Source organism: Dasypus novemcinctus, chromosome 13 (genome assembly GCF_030445035.2).
Source record: "Dasypus novemcinctus isolate mDasNov1 chromosome 13, mDasNov1.1.hap2, whole genome shotgun sequence".
Taxonomy (NCBI): Eukaryota; Metazoa; Chordata; class Mammalia; order Cingulata; family Dasypodidae; genus Dasypus; species Dasypus novemcinctus.
The window spans coordinates 74,719,546-74,739,080 of record NC_080685.1 but is presented as its reverse complement, the minus strand read 5'-3'; the positions used below and the strand labels follow the sequence as shown (position 1 = coordinate 74,739,080).

General features: G+C 36.1%; 1 non-coding gene across 1 annotated transcript; it reads left to right on the top strand.

Moving 5' to 3' along the window:
• The first annotated feature begins 12,740 nt into the window (after positions 1 to 12,740).
• LOC111762175 (small nucleolar RNA SNORA31) lies at positions 12,741 to 12,873 on the top strand. Its single transcript, XR_002795358.1, has one exon. It is a non-coding gene; the product is annotated as a small nucleolar RNA SNORA31 (small nucleolar RNA).
• The last annotated feature ends 6,662 nt before the right edge of the window (positions 12,874 to 19,535 follow it).

Below are 19,535 nucleotides of genomic sequence, written 5' to 3'. Positions count from 1 at the left end.
TTCCCCTGGCCCTAATACAAAAGAAGCTCCATAAGATTAAGTGCTGATTTCTCATCTGAAACCATGGAGGTAAGAAGGCAGTGGTATGACATAGTCAAGGTACTAAAAGAAAATATTAGCCAGCAACAAGAAAATAGAATAAGAAGAACAAAGTAACAAAGAGAAGACATAACACGTACACCAAAACAACTAATTAAACCCCAAGACTAGACAATGAAGCTAAGGAACTGATTAAACCCGTCAAGATAAAATGATGACCAGACAGCAAAAAAAAAATGACAAACCAAACCAATAATCAGGAAAACATGTCCCAATCCAATGAACAAACTAAAAACCAGGAAGAGGAGCAGAACATCAAACAAGTACTTAAAGGTCTCAAAACATATATTAGCAACCTATTTGATGAAGTGAAGAAAGAGATTAAGAATATGAAGAAAATACTTGGAGAAAATACGGAAAAAATTGTGATCATACACAAAAAGATAACGGTTATGATGGTGATGGACAGCACAATTTAAGAAATAAAAAATACACCAGATTAGAAGAGGCAGAGGAGAGAATTAGTGATGAGGAAGACAGTACATTTGAAAGCAAACAGATAGTAGAACTGATCAATTAAAAGATAGAAAAAATCCAGCAGAGATTTAGGGACCTGAATGACAATGCAAAATGCACAAATATATGCATTATAGGCATCCCAGAAGGATATGAGAAGGGAAAGGGACAGAAGGAATGTTGGAGAAAATCATGTCTGAAACTTTCCAAATCTACTGAGGGAGATGGATGTACATGTCTACAAAGCACGACATACTCTAAATAGCATAAATCCCAACAGTTCTTCCCCAAGGCATATACTTGTAAAATTATCCAATGCTCAAGACAAAGAGAAAATTCTAAAAGCAGCAAGAGAAAAGAGTACCATCACATACAAAAGAGGCTCCATAAGATTAAGTGCTGATTTCTCATCTGAAACCATGGAGGTAAGAAGGCAGTGGTATGACATAGTCAAGGTACTAAAAGAAAAATTTTTCCAACCAAGAATACTCTATCCAGCTAAGTTAGCATTCAAAAATGATGGAGAGTTCAAAATATTCAAAAATTAACAGAAATTAAGAGAATATGCCAACAAGAATCCTGCCCTTCAAGAAATACTAAAGGGAGTTCTGCAGGAAGAAAGAACAAAACAGGAGGGGCAGAGGTGGAGGAGAGTGTAAGAGCAACTAAAAAGACAAAAAGAGAGGCAACAAACAAACAAACAAAATATGACCAAAACAAGTCCAAAGAAAATATGGATAATATAAATAATTCTTTGAAAATAATAATACTGAATGTCAATGGATTAAACTCACCTGTCAAAAGATTCAGACTGGAAGAATGGATAAGGAAATATGACCCATCTATATGCTGTCTACAAAAAACACATCCTAGACCAAGGGATTCAAAGAGGTTGAAAGGGAATGGCTGGAAAACAATCTTACAAGCAAACAATAAACAAAAACAAAAATAAAAAACAAAAAAGGCAGGAGTAGCTATATTAATATCAGACAAAATAGACTTTAAGTGCAAAACAATTGTGAGAGACACTACATATTATTGAAAGGGATAATCTTTCAAGAAGAATGAACTATCATAAACATTTATGCCAACAAGGGTGCCTCCAAATATGTGAGGCAAACACTGGAAAAACTAAGTGAAAGAATAGATGTCTCTACAATTATAGTGGGGGGCTTTAATACACCACTATCAACTTTGGACAGAACATCTCAAAAGAGAATTTATAAAGAAACAAAAACTTTGAACAATATACTAGAGGAGCTGGACTTAATAGACATATGCAGAACAGTACACTCAAATATAGCCAGATATACATTTTTCTCAAGTGCACATGGACCATTCTCTAAGATAGACCATATGCTAGGCTACAAAGAAAGGCTCAATGAATTCAGAAAGTTCTAAATCATACAAAATAATATCTCTGACCACAGTGGAGTGAAGCTGGAAATCTGCAAGGGCCAGAGGTCCAGATTTGGCAACAAGATATGGAAATTAAACAACACACCTTAGAAAACAATGGGTCAAGGAGGAAATCTCAAAAGAAATTAATAACTACCTTGAAACTAATGAAAATGATAACACAACATACCAAAACTTAGGGGATGCAGCAAAAGCAGTACTGAAAGGGAAATTTATAGCCATAAATTCATACATCAAAAAAGAAGAAGAGTTAAAATTGAAGAACTAACTGTATGCTTTGAGGAATTAGTAAAAAAAGACAACGAAGTAACCCCAAAGGTAGAAGAAAGAAAGAAATAACAAAGATAAGAGCAGAACTAAATGAAATAGAGAATACAAAAGCACTTGAAAAGATAAACAAAACCAAAGAGCTGGTTCTTTGAGAAGATCAATAAAATTGTCAAACCCTTAGCTAGAATAACAAAGAAAAAGAGAGAAAATGCGAATACACAAAATAAGAAATGAGAAAGGCGATATCATCACTGACTCCCCAGAAATAAAGACTATCATAAGAGGATACTTTGAAAAACTATATTCCAACAAGGACAATTCAGAGGAAATGGACAAATTCCTAGAAACACATAAGCAGCCTATATTGATGAAAGAAGAATTTGATGATCTCAACAAACCAATCACAAGTAAAGAGATAGAAGCAGTCATTAAAAGCCTCCCAACTAAGAAGAACACTGGGCCAGATGGCGTCACAGGTGAATTCTACAAAACATTCTGGGAAGAACTAATGCCAATCTTGCCGAAACTCTTCCAAAAAATCAAAACAGAAGGAACATTGCCTAACTCCTTCTATGATGCCAACATTACCCTGGTAACAAAGCCAAACAAAGACACCACAAGAAAGGAAAATTACAGACCAATTTCTCTAATGAACTTAGATGCAAAAATCCTCAACAAAATACTTGCTAACCATATTCAACAACACATTAAACGAATTATACACTATGACCAACTGGGATTCATTCTGGGTATGCAAGGATGGTTCAACATAAGAAAATCAATCAATGTACTACACCAAATAAACAGATTAAAGAAAAAAATCAATTATCATATGTATAGGCACAGAAAAGGCATTTGACAAAATATAGCACACTTTCTAGATAAAAACACTGCAAAAGATTGGAATACAAGGAAATTCTCTAAACATAATAAAGGGTATATATGGAAAACCCTCAGCCAATATCATTTACAATGGTGAAATCCTAAAATCTTTCCCTCTAAGATCAGGAACAAGACAAAGATGCCCACTATCACCTCTTCTATTTAACATTTTCTTAGAATACTTGCTCAAGCACTGAGGCAAGAACCAGATATTAAAGGCATCCAAATCAGAAAGGAAGAAGTCAAAATTTCATTATTTGCAGATGACATGATCCTATACGTAGAAAACCCTCAGAAGTCTCCAAGAAAGCTCCTAGAACTCATAAATGAGTTCAGTAAAGTCACAGATAATATCAATGAGCAAAAATCAGTCGCATTTCTGTACACCAATAATGAGCAATCTCAGGAGGAAATCAAAAACAAATACCATTTATAATAGTAAATAAAAAAATCAAATACCTAGAAATAAACTTAACTAAAGATGTAAAAAATTTATATACAGAGAACTACACAACATTGTTCAAGAAAATCAAGGAAGACCTAAATAAATGGAAGAATATTCCCTGTTCATGGATAGGAAGACTAAATATTATTAAGATATCTATCCTATCAAAACTGATCTACACATTCAATGCAATCCCAATAAAAATCAACACAGCATTCTTTAGGGAACTAGAAAAACTAGCTATGAAATTTATTTGGAAAGGAAAGAGGCCTCAAATAGCCAGAGACATATTGAAAAAGAAAAATGATATTTTTCACACTACCTGATTTCAAAACATACTACCAAGCTACAGTAGTGAAAACAGCATGAAATTGGCACAAGGATAGACACACTGACCAATGGAACCAAATTGAGAGTTCTGATATAGATCCTCATTTTTACAGTCATATAATATTCTATATGACCACCAAACCCTCTCAGCTGGGAGAGAATGGCCTCTTCAAAAAATGGTGCCTGGAGAACTGGATATCCATATGTAAAAGAATGAAAGAGGATTACCAACTCACACCTTATACAAATATCAACTCAAGATGGATCAAATTCCTAAATATAAGAGCCAAGACCATAAAGACTTTGGAAAGCAATGTAGGGAACCATCTACAGGACCTTGTCATGGGAAATGGTTCATGAATTTCACACCCAAAACATGAGCAAAAAAGAACAAATATATAAATGGGACTTCCTCAAAATTAAAGCCTTCTGCACCTCAAAGGAGTTTGTCAAGAAAGTGAAAAGAGAGCCTACACAATGGAAGAAAATATTTGGTAACCATATATCTGATAGGAGACTTATATCCTGCATATATAAAGAACTCCTATATCTTGAAAATAAAAAGACAAACAACTCATTTAAGAAATGGGAGAAAGATTTAAACAGACACTTCTCTAAAGAAGAAATACAAATGGTTAAAAAGCACATGAAAAGATGCTCCAAATCTCTAGTTATTAAGGAAATACAAATCAAAACTACACTGAGATAGCATCTTACTTCCGTAAGATTGGGAGCTATGAAAAAAACAGCAGACCACAAGTGCTGGAGAGGATCTGGAGGAATGGGAACACTCATCCACTGCTGGTGGAAATGCAGAAGGATCCAGCCATTCTGTAGATTTGCCATATGATGAGCAATTCCACTTCTGGGTATACCCTGTGGAGCTGAAAACAAGGACACAAACTGATATGAGCACACTAATGTTCATAGGAACATTGTTCACTATTGCCAAAAGTTGGAATCAACCCAAATGCCCATCAACAGAAGAATGCATAAATAAAATGTGGTATATACATACAATGGAATACTACTCAGCTTTAAGAATGAATACACTACAAACACGTGTGATAACATGGATGAATCTTGAGGACCTTATGTTGAGTGAAGCAACCCAGGCATTGAAGGACAAACACTACATGATGTCAATGATATGAAATAAGTAAACCAAGCTACCTCAGAGAGCTAGAGACCAGATGATAGGTTTAAAGGAAGTTGGGGGGTAGAGGAAGGTTGCGAGCTTACACCTACCTGGGTGAATTCTGTAAGCTGGAAGTAAATATTTGTACAGGGAAGGGATAAAATAGGAGCATAAGGATACTTTTGGGTGGGGCTTTGCAGGCTTGAGGGGGCTAGGGATGGGAGGATGGGTAATATGACCCAAGAAATTGGGGTAGGGTAGGGGAACATATTAACATTGTAGATTGTCAGGTACGTGATTGAGAGTATAATGTTGAGAGAACTTTTTCAAAAATATAATAAGGAAGGTTACCTGTTTAAGATGCTAAAGGGGGGGGGGTCGCATCTGACACAGGGTAGGCTTCCAGGGAGTGTGTGAGTGCTCATTTTGTCATAGTGGGTTATATCATTGGATGGAGACCCATACAGTGAAGGTGAAGGTATACCCACATCCTGGGGAGGACTGAAGTTCTCAAATAGAGGGAATTGTATCTCTCGAGAGAAATGATGGCTCCCAATGCATTAGGGCAATTGAGCATGTCAAGCCCTCAACATTGTTGCAAGTATCTCTGAACATGGCCCTTCAAGCAATGAAGATTGATTGTCACTCTGGGCCCTGAGGGGAGGGGGAAAGAGGTATTGAGTAGATGGAATCAGGGTAACTGTGGGGCTATGGAAGTGTTCCACAAGATCATGCAAGTATGGATTTAGGACATGTTAAATTACACCAAAAATGTATGGAGGCCTATAAGCTAAAATGTAAATCATAATGTAAAACATAAGATAACTAAAATTTAGAAAATTGTATAGTCTAAAATATAAACCATAATGTAAATCCAAGTGTAAGCTTTTTGGAAAGCTATTGTCTCAATATCTGTACATCAATTGCAGTAACTATAATATGAACATGTAAAAAGATAATTGCTGGGGAAGGGACAAAGTGTCTGATGTTGGATGTGTGGGAGTACCATATATTATATATATTAATTACTGTGATCTAAAACTTTTGTGAAGACAAGCTTAATAATTAGAAAAAAAAAGAAAGGACGTAGACACTGAGGAAGAGATGGAAGAAGTTGCCCTGCCAATGTGCATACAGGGCAACACTTATTGCAGTGATGGAAGGCAATACATCAAAAACAAAGCTTTTTAATTTTTTGATACCCCAATTTATTTTTACTTCAATTTTTCTAATTAGTATGTATTCTATATCTAACCTTTAAACCCATCACTATATTCCATTTTACTATTAATGGAACCTGGCGATATATTAAGCTTCATTTTCGAAGAAGTTTTGGACCACAGAGAAGTACAACAATGGCAGGGGAGGAATACTGGTGTGGGCCATTATTGATAGGGGGCCCATGGTTGGGAGGGAGTTCTCGAGGGCATATATATAGGGTACATAAAAATGTTTGGATATTTTCACAGTGGTTACAGTTAAAAATGACAACCGAGGAAGTGCTGAGTTCCTAGCCAGGGGAGCTCTATCACATTCCCTAATGGAACAGCAACAATCCCCCAAGTGCAATGGGTAAGACCAATAAAGATGGATGGTCCAACAATAAGCCCTTGATACTAATTACTATGCTTGTGAGCCTGTGTGCCTGAAATAAGAAGTAGGCCTGGACCTGCAGGGTGCCTAAGATTTACCTCCTGAGATCCTCCATATTGCTCAAATGTGGCCACTCTCTAAGCCAAACTCAGCATGTAAATTCATTGCCTTCCCCCCAGTGTGGGGCATGACCACACAAGTACCAGCTAATGATGTAACTAGGAAACAACCTTGAACAAAGGGTCAACTCAGATCAGCAGAATATCTCAGCCTACATTTAATATCAGGAGTTAAAAATGCTTTTTGACCTTGAATAAAAGGAGGAAATAGGAAGGACAAATGAGTTTATATGACTATGTGTCTCCAAAAAAGACCTGGGAGGTCATCAGCGGGGTTGCCCTTATGCATACCTCAGCAGAGTCCCAGAGACAGCTAAAGTAATACAACTCCAGGTATTGATTCTTCTGAGGGCTATGGAGACCCACAGGTTCTATGATTATGGCACATGGAGTTCAGTGCCATGTCAGTTGGCCCTAATTTGGAGTTTGTGTTCCTGAGTGTGATGGAGTTGGACTCAGATGTGATCTTTGTTCACAAGCCTTGCCTGTTACTTTTACCAAACCTGTGGTTGGTGCTGGGGTTTAGTGTATACTCAGGGGACCTGAATCTCTGGACTGTCCATGTGATAGCCAGGTCCTGAACCTCAACAGACTTGCAACTCCTACCCTCTGGTTTATTGGACCTATCCTAGCCAGCTAACAGGGAGGTTAAGAAGGTCAACCACCACACCAGGGTGCCAAGATTGCCTACAACTGAAAGCAGGAAAATTGCATCCATCATCCATGTGGAATCTAAGCTCCCTCTTGATATAGAGGTGGAGTGGACATAACCATCCCAGGGTCCACAGAATGGAGGAATACAGTATGGATTAGAGTGAACTTACTGATATTCTATTCTGGAACTATTGTGATTAGTAATGGAAGTAAATGTAGCATTGATGTGGAAAAAGTGACCATGGTAGCTGCTGAGGGTAGGGAGTGGGAAGACGAGATGTGATGTGGGGGCATTTTCAGGACTTGAGTTGTCCTGATTGGTATTGCAGGGACAGTTACTGGACATTGTATGTCCTCTCATGGCCCACTGGGTGGACTGGGGGAGAAAGTAAAATATAATGTGGACCGTTGACCATGTGGTGCAGCAGTGCTCAGAGATGTATTCATCAAGTGCAATGAATGTCCCATGATAATGCAGGAGGTTGTTGTTATGGAAGGAGTGGGGTGATGGGGGTGGGGGGTATATGGGGACTTCATATTTTTTTAATGTAACATTAAAAAAAAATAAAGACAAAAAAATAAAGATGGGCTAATGATGTGTAACTTTTCTCTTTGTAAAAAGTAAGCTCTCATAGCTATGCAAATTGTTAAAAATCAATATCATAAAATGGGAGCTGGCACTACTAAGAAAGTTGAGTGCCCAGAGTCAAATGAAATAAAAATCTTTAAAAGTAAAGTTTACCTAAATGGATGAGAAGAATAAAATTTAGGAATGTTAGAAAAATTGCCTGAGAATGATTCCAATGGTAATTCTCGCAAGATAAATAAAACAGTTCCTTTCTATTTACCTGTATAGCAGTAGTCAAGAGAAGGCTGCCCAGAGCTTGGATATGAACATTGACTCTGCTACAAACTGGCTGAATATAAGTCTTATCAAATCGTTAGCCTGTATAAGTTTTAGTTTCCTCACCTGTAAAATGAGGGCACAGATATTACCTATTTTGTAAGATAGTCACGAGAATTAAAATTATAATGCCTAGCACTCAGTAAGTCCTCAAAATACATTAAGCTAGTGCTATAGTACATTTGTTACATAAACAGTCAAAATATATTTTGAAATATTAGCTGAAGTGTTTCCCATTCTCATTAAGTTATTTTGGCGGTCAGGGCAGATGAGGTACAGCGGGTATTTTAATTATTTGGTCATTTTGCCATTAAGAGTAAGTCAAAGAGGGAGTGGATGTGGCATGAGTGATTGAGTGCCTGCTTCCCACATGGGAGGTCCTGGGTTTGGTTTCCGTGCCTCTTAAAAACAAAGACAAACAACAAGTAAACAAACAAACAAACAAAAAACAACTCAAGGAACCGATGTGGCTTCATGTTTGAGCACCTGCTTTCTACTTACAATGTCCTGGGTTCAATCCCCAGTCCTCGGTAACCCCACCCCCCCACCCCAAAAAAGGGTGTACTGTACAGTATAGAAGAAATCTTTGCTTTTCAAACTAGTTTTTTGTTTGTTTGTTTGTTTTAGAAAGGAAAAAATCAAGCTTTTGAGAATATGGACAGCAGATCTTAGGAACTTCCACAGATAAGCTTTGCCATTTTTCCTCACCGAATCTGCCCCTGCCCAATGTCTTCATCTCAACAGATGTCATTGGAGGCTCTCTACCTATTTACTGAAGACAAAAATCTAGGATCTATTCTTGATTCCTCTCTTCCTTCATTCTTCGTAACAGATCCACGGGCAGGTTCAGTTGACTCTATTTCCAAAGCTACCCAGGATTTGCTCACTTCTTTATATTTCCATGAACCCTGCTTGGAATGAAAACACCATCGTTTCTCCCCTCCTAAATTACAGAAAGCTTCCAACTGCTTTTGTTCTCTCTTTCTCCTCCCATCTCTTTATTTAGAATACTGCTTCTTCATGTAAGTTCCATGGACCTCAGGAGGTCCCTGAGACTTTCACTTTCAGGGAGTCCTTAAGATGAAAACTATTTTTCCAATAATACTAGCATATTACTTGCCTCTTTCACTGTGTTGACCTTTAAATGGATGCTGCAAAAGCAGTGGAGTAAACACCTGGTGCTTAAAATAAATCAAGGGAATAACATCAAACTGTACAATAACCATTGTATTTTCAACACTACACACTCACAGATAAACATAGGCCAGTGTCACTAAGAATGTCCTTGATAAAGTCAAAAACATTATTAAATTTGTTAAATTATAACCTATATGTGTAGTTCTTTGAAATATTATTTGTGGCCAGATAGGAGATGTGTACACAAAGGTCTTCTGTTGCATACCAAGGATGGTGGTTGTATTCATGTAAAACACTCATGCTGTTACTTATGCTCCAAGGGGAACTAGCAGCTTCTTATACACAGAACACCATTTTTACTTGAAAGAGCAGTAGATAGAAAAAAACATATCCAGACATGGGTATTTCTTTAAAATTAATGAAGCAAGACTATCACTCCAAGGAAAACCACTGACACCATTGGTGTAAACGGTAAAATTTGTATTTGTCGAGGTTTGATGTCATAACCAAAAAATAGTATATATCCACCACCATCTAAAAGGAGCTATTAAAATACTCCTCTCTTTTCCAACTACATATTGGCATGAAACCGTAGTTTTTTCATATATTTCAACCCCAAAATATATTGCAATAGATTTAAGGCAGAAGCAGATATAAGCATATAGCTGTTTTTTCTGACACACATTAAAGAGATTTGCAATAATGTACATTTTGTTTTAATTTCTAATACCATAAATATTGATAGAGATACATAGTACGTTACAAAAGTTCTTTGGGATCCTCAAAATATTTTAAGAATCTAAAGAGGTCTTGAGACTAAAATATTTGAAGACTGCTCCCTTAGGCAGTGTCCAGATTATATATTGAATGTTGATCCCTCCAGTGGCTTCCCCTTGCAATTAGAATAGAAATTACTTTTTTCCTAATTTACAAGATCTCATCTGTTCTGATGGCAAAACTTTCTACACACTTTCCCCTTGCAGATTATTCTTCAACTACCTGGCCCTTTAGTCTCCCCAGCATGCCAATTTTGTTTCATCCTGAAACATACAGGCTCTATCTGCTGTCTGGAATGCTCTCTAGCATTTTCCCATGGTTAACTCCTTATGATTAAAATCACTTTTATAGAAAATATTCCCTGACTGTTCAATATAATGTAGCCAACTGTACTACTCTACACATAATTACCCTGGTTTAAATATCTGCATAGTACTTAATAAATTTTGGTATTTATTTATATGTCTTTAAAATTGTATATTATCTGTCTCCACCCTCTAGAATGTAGGCTATATTAAAGCGGGGATCTTGTCTATCATGTTTAACACTCAAGCCTTAGGGTATGGAATAATCCTCATTTGTGTAGATGCTCAGAAGGTTGATGAATGAGAGAAAGTTGACTTGCAGGATTGGCTATATCAAATTGAAAAACAGGGAAAGATTGAGGACAGCTCACAGGAGAAAAAAAATTTTTTTTGGATGAGGTAGGACTAACAGATTAAGAGTAAACTGGAGATTATCAAAAGGAAGGAGAATAAGAAGATACATTTTGAGGCACAGTTGTCTGATTCCCATCTTGGAATTCAAACCCTGTGATATAGTGTATAGTGCTTGTTTCTCACTGTCCAGTGCAAATTTTTTTGACAGTGTTTTGTTTAACTCTTTCTATCCTCACATATATTTTGGCACTGGGAATCTCTCTCTCTCTCTCTCCATCTCCATCTCCATCTCCATCTCCATCTCCATCTCCATCTCCATCTCCATCTCCATCTCCATCTCCATCTCCATCTCCATCTCCATCTCCATCTCCATCTCCATCATCTCTATCTTTATCTCTCTTTCCCCTGACTGTGCCTTTAATAAGATGTATTTAAATTTTTATTTAGTATTTTTTGTTGTTTCCATCGGAAGGATTGGACCAGTATATAGTTGCCATAATGATGGAAACATATGCAAAAGACAGTTTTTTCATGAAGTTTGGCTATGAAAGGAAGGCTATACCACACTAACTGAAGGGGAAATTTTATAGGATAACATCATACAAAAAGGAATATAAGGCTTCTTCCATTAGCAGATGTAGAGAAGAATTGAGTAACACACTAAAGTTCTTAAAAAGCAAAATTGTTTCTTCATCTAATGGTTTCATTTATGAACAAAGACTTAAAAAGTTCTTAGGGAAAAAGTTTCCCTGCTGATTTAGTGATGTATGGGAAGAAGATTAAATAGTCAGCATGGTAATACAAGGGGTGTTAATAGTGGCATTTGTGCTAGGAGGTGGAGGTCAACCAAACTGCAGCCTCTGACATTATTCAACATTGATTTAGAAAAATTTTTAAAGTTCTGCTACAGAGATTGACAAGAATAGCAGAGGTCAAGATTCACTGAGCACAGTGATATATCACAACAGGCTAGAAAATTCTGGACTATTTATTGAATTTTAGGGAAATAAAAAGATGAAGGTACTTTAGGATGATTTTCCTGATTTTTAAAGAAAGAATTTGTTACTGATCAATTGGTAAATCAAGATTATTTATCTTATGATTACACAAAATTATGCTTTTCCAGAAGGGAAATGCTGGAAAATGGACAAATATATTATGCTTAAACTACTATTCACATGTTTAAAGAGGGGAATGAGAAAAATGTTTAAAATAATGAGAAGGATAAAAATAGGCTGCCATGAAAATTTTTTATTGTATCTAGAGCTGGAACCTACTTCTCACAAAGAAAGACATATCGCTGGGTATATGGTATTTAGTTGAAGATGAAATTAGGTCAGCAGTGACTTTCAGACAGAGTTGGGAAGCTCAGTTGTTCTGAAATATAACACCTACCTAATATTTACTAGCAAATATTTATATGAGTATATATTCTGAGAATCTAAACCAAGAGTTAAAGAAAACTACAAGTTAAATTACAATTTACAAGAACACTGAGGGAGTAAGCATAATGTTTTGAGTCATGGAACTTTTACATTTTGACAAAGATGAATGTATTTTCAAAAGTGGAAAACAAACATAAAAAGTTGAATATGCTAAGGTTCAGTTTAGAAGTTTTCAATGAAAATTTGGATTAGACAGTCATGCATTTACTACTTCTAATTTTATTTTGTCTCGATTGAAGAGCAGTTTCCACAGAAAGCACTGGAAACACAGTTAATAAATCCCATTGAATTATTCCATGCATAAAAATTTTAAAAAATGAGGAAACTCATATTTCCTAAAAGAAGGAAGATTGAGGATAGGCATGTAAGTTTCTTTTATCATATAGTACTTTTTCATCAAAATTCAGAAGAAAATACATCTCTGGCAGACCTGGAACAGTTAATGTCTGCTGCTAAGTTTTCCACTATAGATGCAAGAAAAAGAAGGTCCTCGTGCTGTCTCCCTGTCTAGTTGTGGCAGTTAAGACTGACTGGGGGACTACAACAGGAAATTCTAAAAACAGGGAAGGGGAAAGAATCTTTGCAACTCAGAAATAAACTTAAAAACAGCAAAAAAAAATTTCAAAAAACAAGGTAGCTTGATAGGGACAATTCAAGTTTCACTGCACACATGGAGAAATTATGAGGAAGGAGGTATTCTACTGAAGAGAGATTTTCTATAATATAAAGGAATGACCTATGAAATGGACATTTCAGATTGAAGGATAAAGGTCAAGAGTCTGGAAGGGATAACCTAGAAATAATAGTAGACAAATGTTAGCATTCTGTTGAAATAAATGAAGTGAGGATGAAGCCAACTGATGAGGTTTCAAGAGAAGGAAGCACTGTGGCATTTCAGGTGCTTTTTAAAAAAAAATTCCTACTTAACTCCACAAGTGAAGAACTAAACTCAGCCACCATTTAACTCACGAAGAATAAAATAGTGCCATAAATATTTTAAGGGCATGAACATAACCTCCGTAGAGTGATTCAGTGCCTGAATTTGAATTTATCATTCATCACTTGGTGTGATACTACATTCCAAATGGATTCAGAGAACATTTTCATTTAGAAAATTTAATAAAGCACTTAAGAATTTTCCTCAATTAATTATGTCTTAGCTTGACCTTTGAAACTGAGAATTACATAACATATTTTAAATATCTTTTTTCAGTGTTCTCTTCTTGCTTATGAAAATTCAATCATTTAACTCAAATCCCTCTAGTGCACATGTTGTATTGCTGAATAATTTTATATGAACTGAGATCCATCATATATTTAGAGCACCTTTATAATATATTTGCATGAGCTTCAACCTTTGAAAGTATGATGACAGTGAGTACTTGTGACTTCCATTAATGCATATAGCTCCCAAGAGGCAGATGCTCTGAGATATGGAAAACTTATAAAAGAATAAAAACAGCTTTACATTGGAAAAAGGAAAAACAACAGCATAAACAGAGAAAGAACCTCAAGAATAAACTTGTGATTCTTTAGCTTTATGGCTTAGGCTACTCAAGACTTGTTTGGACTTACTCACTTCTACCACTTGCTATCAGCCTATATTTTCCCCAAGCTGTACTCATACCAAATACTTACAGTTTGTTGTAAGCTCTCTCCTTTTCTGTGCTTCTTGTGTCCTTGTAACTGCTGTCCTCTGCCTAGAACACAAGTACCACTCTCTTCAACCACATATGTATTTTTCACATCCAAAGGGGTTGCCCCAACAGAGATTAGATACATGATTTTCTTTTCTTTTCTTTAGTGAGAGGAGTTATCAACTATATCAGAGAATAAGCAGGCACAGAAAATCCCCTTAAAATTATGGAAGTTCCTTATTTGAAAAGTAATATTTTCTTAGTTTGAGAGGTCTGCTATAATAAAGTACCACAGACTAATTGGTTTAAACAGCAGAAATTTAATGTCTCACAGTGCTAGAGATTCTATGTATGAGTCTGAAGTCAAGGTGCCAGCAAGACCATGTTTCCTCTGAAGTCTCTAGTTGTTTTAGTTTGCTAGGGTGCAGAAAGCAATATACCATGAAATGGGTTATTTTTAACAATGGGAATTTATTAGTTTACAAGCTTATAATTTTGAGGCTGTGAAAATGTCCAAATTAAGGCATCCTCAAGATGACACTTTCTTCCTGAAGACTGGCTGCCGGAAATCCTGGATTCCTATGTCACATGGCAAGGAAAAGGTAGCCTCTGCTGGTTTCTCTCTTCTCTTCTGGGTTCCAGATTCTTGCTTTCCTGGCTTTCTTTCTTTGTCTGAATGTCATGCTCTAATAAGGACTCCAGGGAAGGATCAGGACACATCCTGAATGGGGTGGTCACACCTTAACGTAGCCTCACCATAAGATCCTACTTAAATAGGTTCATACAGGAATGAATTGACTTTAAGAACATGCTTTTCTGGGGTACATACAGTTTCAAACCACCACAGTAGGATTCTAGTAGTCATTTGTTAAAGGTCTATAACTCAGCATCTGCATCTAACACATAGCGATTCCTCTTTATCTCTCTCTCTCTGCATTTGTCATTGGTTTTTCTGTGTGTCTCTCTTCCTATGAGTATACCAGTCATATTGGTTTAGGATCCACCCTAATCCAGTTTGACTTCATATTAACATTAACTAATAATATCTTCAAAGACCCTCTTTATAAATGAGTTCACATTTACAGGACTGAGGTTAGGACTTGAACATGCCTTTTTAGGAATGTAATATAATATAAATACATATTATAAATTTGTACATATATAATACATATAATATAAAACAATGTAATATGATGGTGTCACTTATAATTTTGCACAAAATCAAGTATGAACTTGTTACAGTAGTAAACATCTGTGGAAATGCTTAAAATATTTTAAAGAAGGCAAAATAAATTACAGTGCTGTCAGTTGGTAAGAAATTAATCTTAAAAAAACAGCTGTTCCTGTGAGACTGAAGTCACAAGAAGTAGGAGAGAGCTTTAGAAAGCATGGAGGAATTTACTCTTCATCAGAGAGTCACTGTCTTCTGGTGGGGGCTAAGGATATTTACTGGGGACAATTTTAAGGCATCTCAGCTGTCAAGCCTCATCCTCCTGAGATCCTCCTGTGCTTCTTTTGTTCTTATTCTTGTCTTATATTAATATATACAGCACTGGGATTCACTCTATGTCCTGTTAAAATCATCTTCAGAAGTGAGGCTCAATCTTCCTTGTTTTCTACTTCATTGCACCTTTTTTTTTGTAATCTAAGCTAAGTTTCTAAAAGTGAAATGGATGAACTTCTTCATTTTTCCTAACAAGACATTTATTGCAAATGCACAACAATATTAGACAGATGCATAGCAAGTTTGAGATTTCTCAGATACAGACCTTGTCAAAGACAGCAGTTGAACTGCTACACATGGCGTTGGGTGTATGTGACTTTCATATTCTGCTAGGTGGCCTGAGTAGCCAACTGAGGGAGGTTCCAAGACAATCATCAGGGATGAAGCCAAGGTGGAGTATTTGACTGGTCAAATTATATCATAATAGGATATTTTTTGAGGAGAGTTAAGTAAAGGATGATATAGGAGGGTAACAGGTAAACATCACAGACAACTTGTCTCTAACAAATATACCTTGCTAAACATAAGACAATTCTTTAAATTTTTAAACTTTTTAAAAAGATATATACCTGTGAAAGCTACACCTTTTCCAGTATTTCTGTAGTTCTTTCATTCTTGATTCCTGACATAAGGTGTATGACATATTTCAGTGATATTAACCAGAGATTAGACATGTATACACACTGTTGTTCTAAAATGTATATCTCCCTGAGAGTTCTCACGCCAACTCCATTTGTTGTGAAAAATTCTGACTTTCCAGGAAACGGACTTGGCCCAGTGGTTAGGGCATCTGTCTACTGCATGGGAGGTCCGCGGTTCAAAACCCGGGCCTCCTTGACCCGTGTGGAGCTGGCCCATGCGCAGTGCTGATGTGCGCAAGGAGTGCCCTGCCACGCAGGGGTGTCCCCCGCATAGAGGAGCCCCACGCGCAAGGAGTGAGCCCTGTAAGGAGAGCCGCCCAGCGCGAAAGAAAGTGCAGCCTGCCCAGGAATGGGGCCGCCCACACTTCCCGTGTGGTTGACGACAACAGAAGCAGACGAAGAAACAAGACACAGCAAACAGACACAGAGAACAGACAACCAGGGGAGGGGGGAATTAAATAAATAAATAAATCTTTAAAAAAAAAATTCTGGCTTTCCTTTATATGTACCCTTTTTCAAGAAGTGGGTCTGCAGAACTCAGAGCTTCTTTGGGAGGACCTTTAGATTGAGGATCATCCATTTCTCTAGGTACAGCCCAATCCCAATAAATTTAAATATTTCCCCATAAGATGAAAACACTGGTTAGAAATGGCACTAGTTGGGGAGAAATATATGATGCAGTGTAGAAAAGAAATTATGTAAATATGTTTATTAAAACATAGAATAGTTGTTCTAATGATGGTGCACATTACCATGGGTTTTCTCTTCTGACTGTAGTGAAGGAAAAGCTTCACAAGGGGAATTGTAAGTAGAATTTCAATGGATATTTCCAAGAAATGGAAAGGAACCATCAGAATAAAGGAATCAAAGAAACAGAAGAATTAAACCAAATATTTCAGATCATTAGGAGCAAATAATGTGTATATAAGAGGAGAAAGATATAGGTCCTGAAATATGGCATAAGTTGAGAAGGTTGAGGGTTCTCAACCTTGGTAATAAAATACAAAATAAAAAGAAACACATATGGCAGATATTTTTTATAAAAACTGGGTGAATTTCAAAAGAATATTTTGTAGTTGAATAATATATATAAGAATTCAGAAATTCTATTTTTTTGCACAGTTTATTATGAAACTATTTGCCAGTGTCCAGCACAATATATAGCTCAATAAATATTTGTTGCATGATTGAAATGTTCACTACAGTATTTCCAAATTTAAGCTCCCTATGTAGCAATTTCGTTTTGTAGTCTACGTTCTACCAGATCCGCTCTATGTGAAATATATGACCATCTATCCAACTTTGGAGACATAATCTTCTTCCCTATGTGGCTCTACAAGGCCAAACTCTACAATGAGTGGAATTTGTAAAGAAGCAGATTTTGCATGGCATAAATCTCTGATAGAGCCAACTGCAATACAATTATGAGCCATAATACAGTAATGAACCTTTCACAATTAGTTTTCACAGAAAGGCTAACAGACTATCTGTCTTAGTAACTTAAGGAAGCTAATATAGATGACTTCCAGGGCTTTTCCAAATATGATTTCTTTTGAGTCTTATAACTGTACTGAACACAGAATGAGAGGGGGCAGGATCTAATTCTATTGGTTTCTGACTTGCAGTCTCTCCCATTAAATCATGTTAAATTCAAATGCTGTCTTCTGAGTGAGGAGGAAATTGTTCCTTGAGAAGCTTCCTAATTGCCACAGATGAGAAGCAATCCTCAAATTTCTTAGCATTTGCAACATTTTTCATTGTCATTTTAGATATTAAAGAGTAAAAATTCCTATCTTAAATAAATTTATTTCCCATAGTGTGTATTTTTTAAAAAGAATTTTCTAACTCCAAAGAACTAATAAACATCTATTCTTTGTTTAAGTGTACCACTATTAAATAGGAATAACAGCAATGTTTTCCATTAAGTTTGACCAACAAGTACCACATTTGCAAAGGTGTTGTTTGTCTGGAAAGCAGGAAGGCACTTTAAGGAGAAAGAGGTGCCTGCTAGTGGATGAGATAAAGTAGGGAGAAGCAGGAATTTCATCAGAGATCCAAAAGTTACCCACTGCTGTTTGGTTCTTCCCTTGCAGGTAACTCTATTAATTGCTATTCATTCATTTGGCTTGTCAAGAAGCCATGACTTTAGTAAAGGCCTCATGGGTTACTGCCCTTGCACATATGCTCTGAGGAAACATGGAAAGGCACGATCAGAAGGAACTGCAGAATAGAGCTTTCTGCTTACTTGGGAGACTAGAGGGTCTGAACAAAGAATTCTGAGCAAAGAACACTGAAGTACCATGGCCAGCAACAGCCATCCTTCTCACATTTGCAATTTTCTAAAAGAAATTCAAGATAGGGAAATGAGTCTGCACTCTTTTTTATTATGCTCATTTCCTGAAAGCCACTGATGTTTGATTAGTTTGGAATTACATGTCTTTAATATGTATTGGTCAATTTATCTTTAGGAAACTGGTGTTTCCCCAAGGTCATAGCAAATATATATTGTTTTGTTTGCTAGTATGTGTTGCTGAGAGCAAAATGTTAACATCAGTCAGAGATATTCTATCAGGGTTTGTTCCTGAAGGTCTGAATCTCCATGCTAGCTGCACTAATGGCAACAATATATTACTACTTATGCAGCAACAATAAAATGCTACTTAGTACAATATTATACAAGCCCGCTTAATTTCTACTCTCTTCTGTAATATTCCCCATAGCACTGATTTTTTTCCATGTCTAAGTTCTGGTCCATTGCAAATAGTAATGGAAATTAATTATACACATCTCCACCTTATAGACCATTACTTTCAATTCCCTTTGAATAATTTAAACAAAACAGAATGAATCTTTCTTGATCATTTAATTATTTATTATAATTGCTTCAAAATTAATAAGAGTATTTCTTGTGTTCGCTTAAAATAGGACATACATCAAAAATTGTATTTTTAGCTTTAAATATTTTTAAGAGTAAAATATTAAAATAGAAATATAATATTTTCAAAATCCCATTGCAAAAATTTACTGACATGAAAGCAGGAATTTTGTTTTATTAACTGCTTCATCTTCAGCATGTAGAAGACTGTCTGAAACTTAGTAGGAATTCAATATCTGTTGAATGAATGAAATTGAATTTAATCAAAAGCTTAAACCTGCATTTAACACAATTCAAATTTTTAAATATGAAACATAGTGTTGGAGTTAGAGAGGTATTTGTTTACTGTTTTTGCTTTTTATTTCAAGATGAAAATTTTTTGTTTTTTGCTTTAGAAATGAACATTGGCTGCCATCTTTAGAAACACCAATGTTTCACACCAAATTAGACCACTTTATTCATTTTTGTTACTTTGCTTCAAAGCATCTGAAATTTCTAGTCTGGTGCTTACTCACAAAACATGTCTTGAGAATCCGATATTTTCTTTGAAA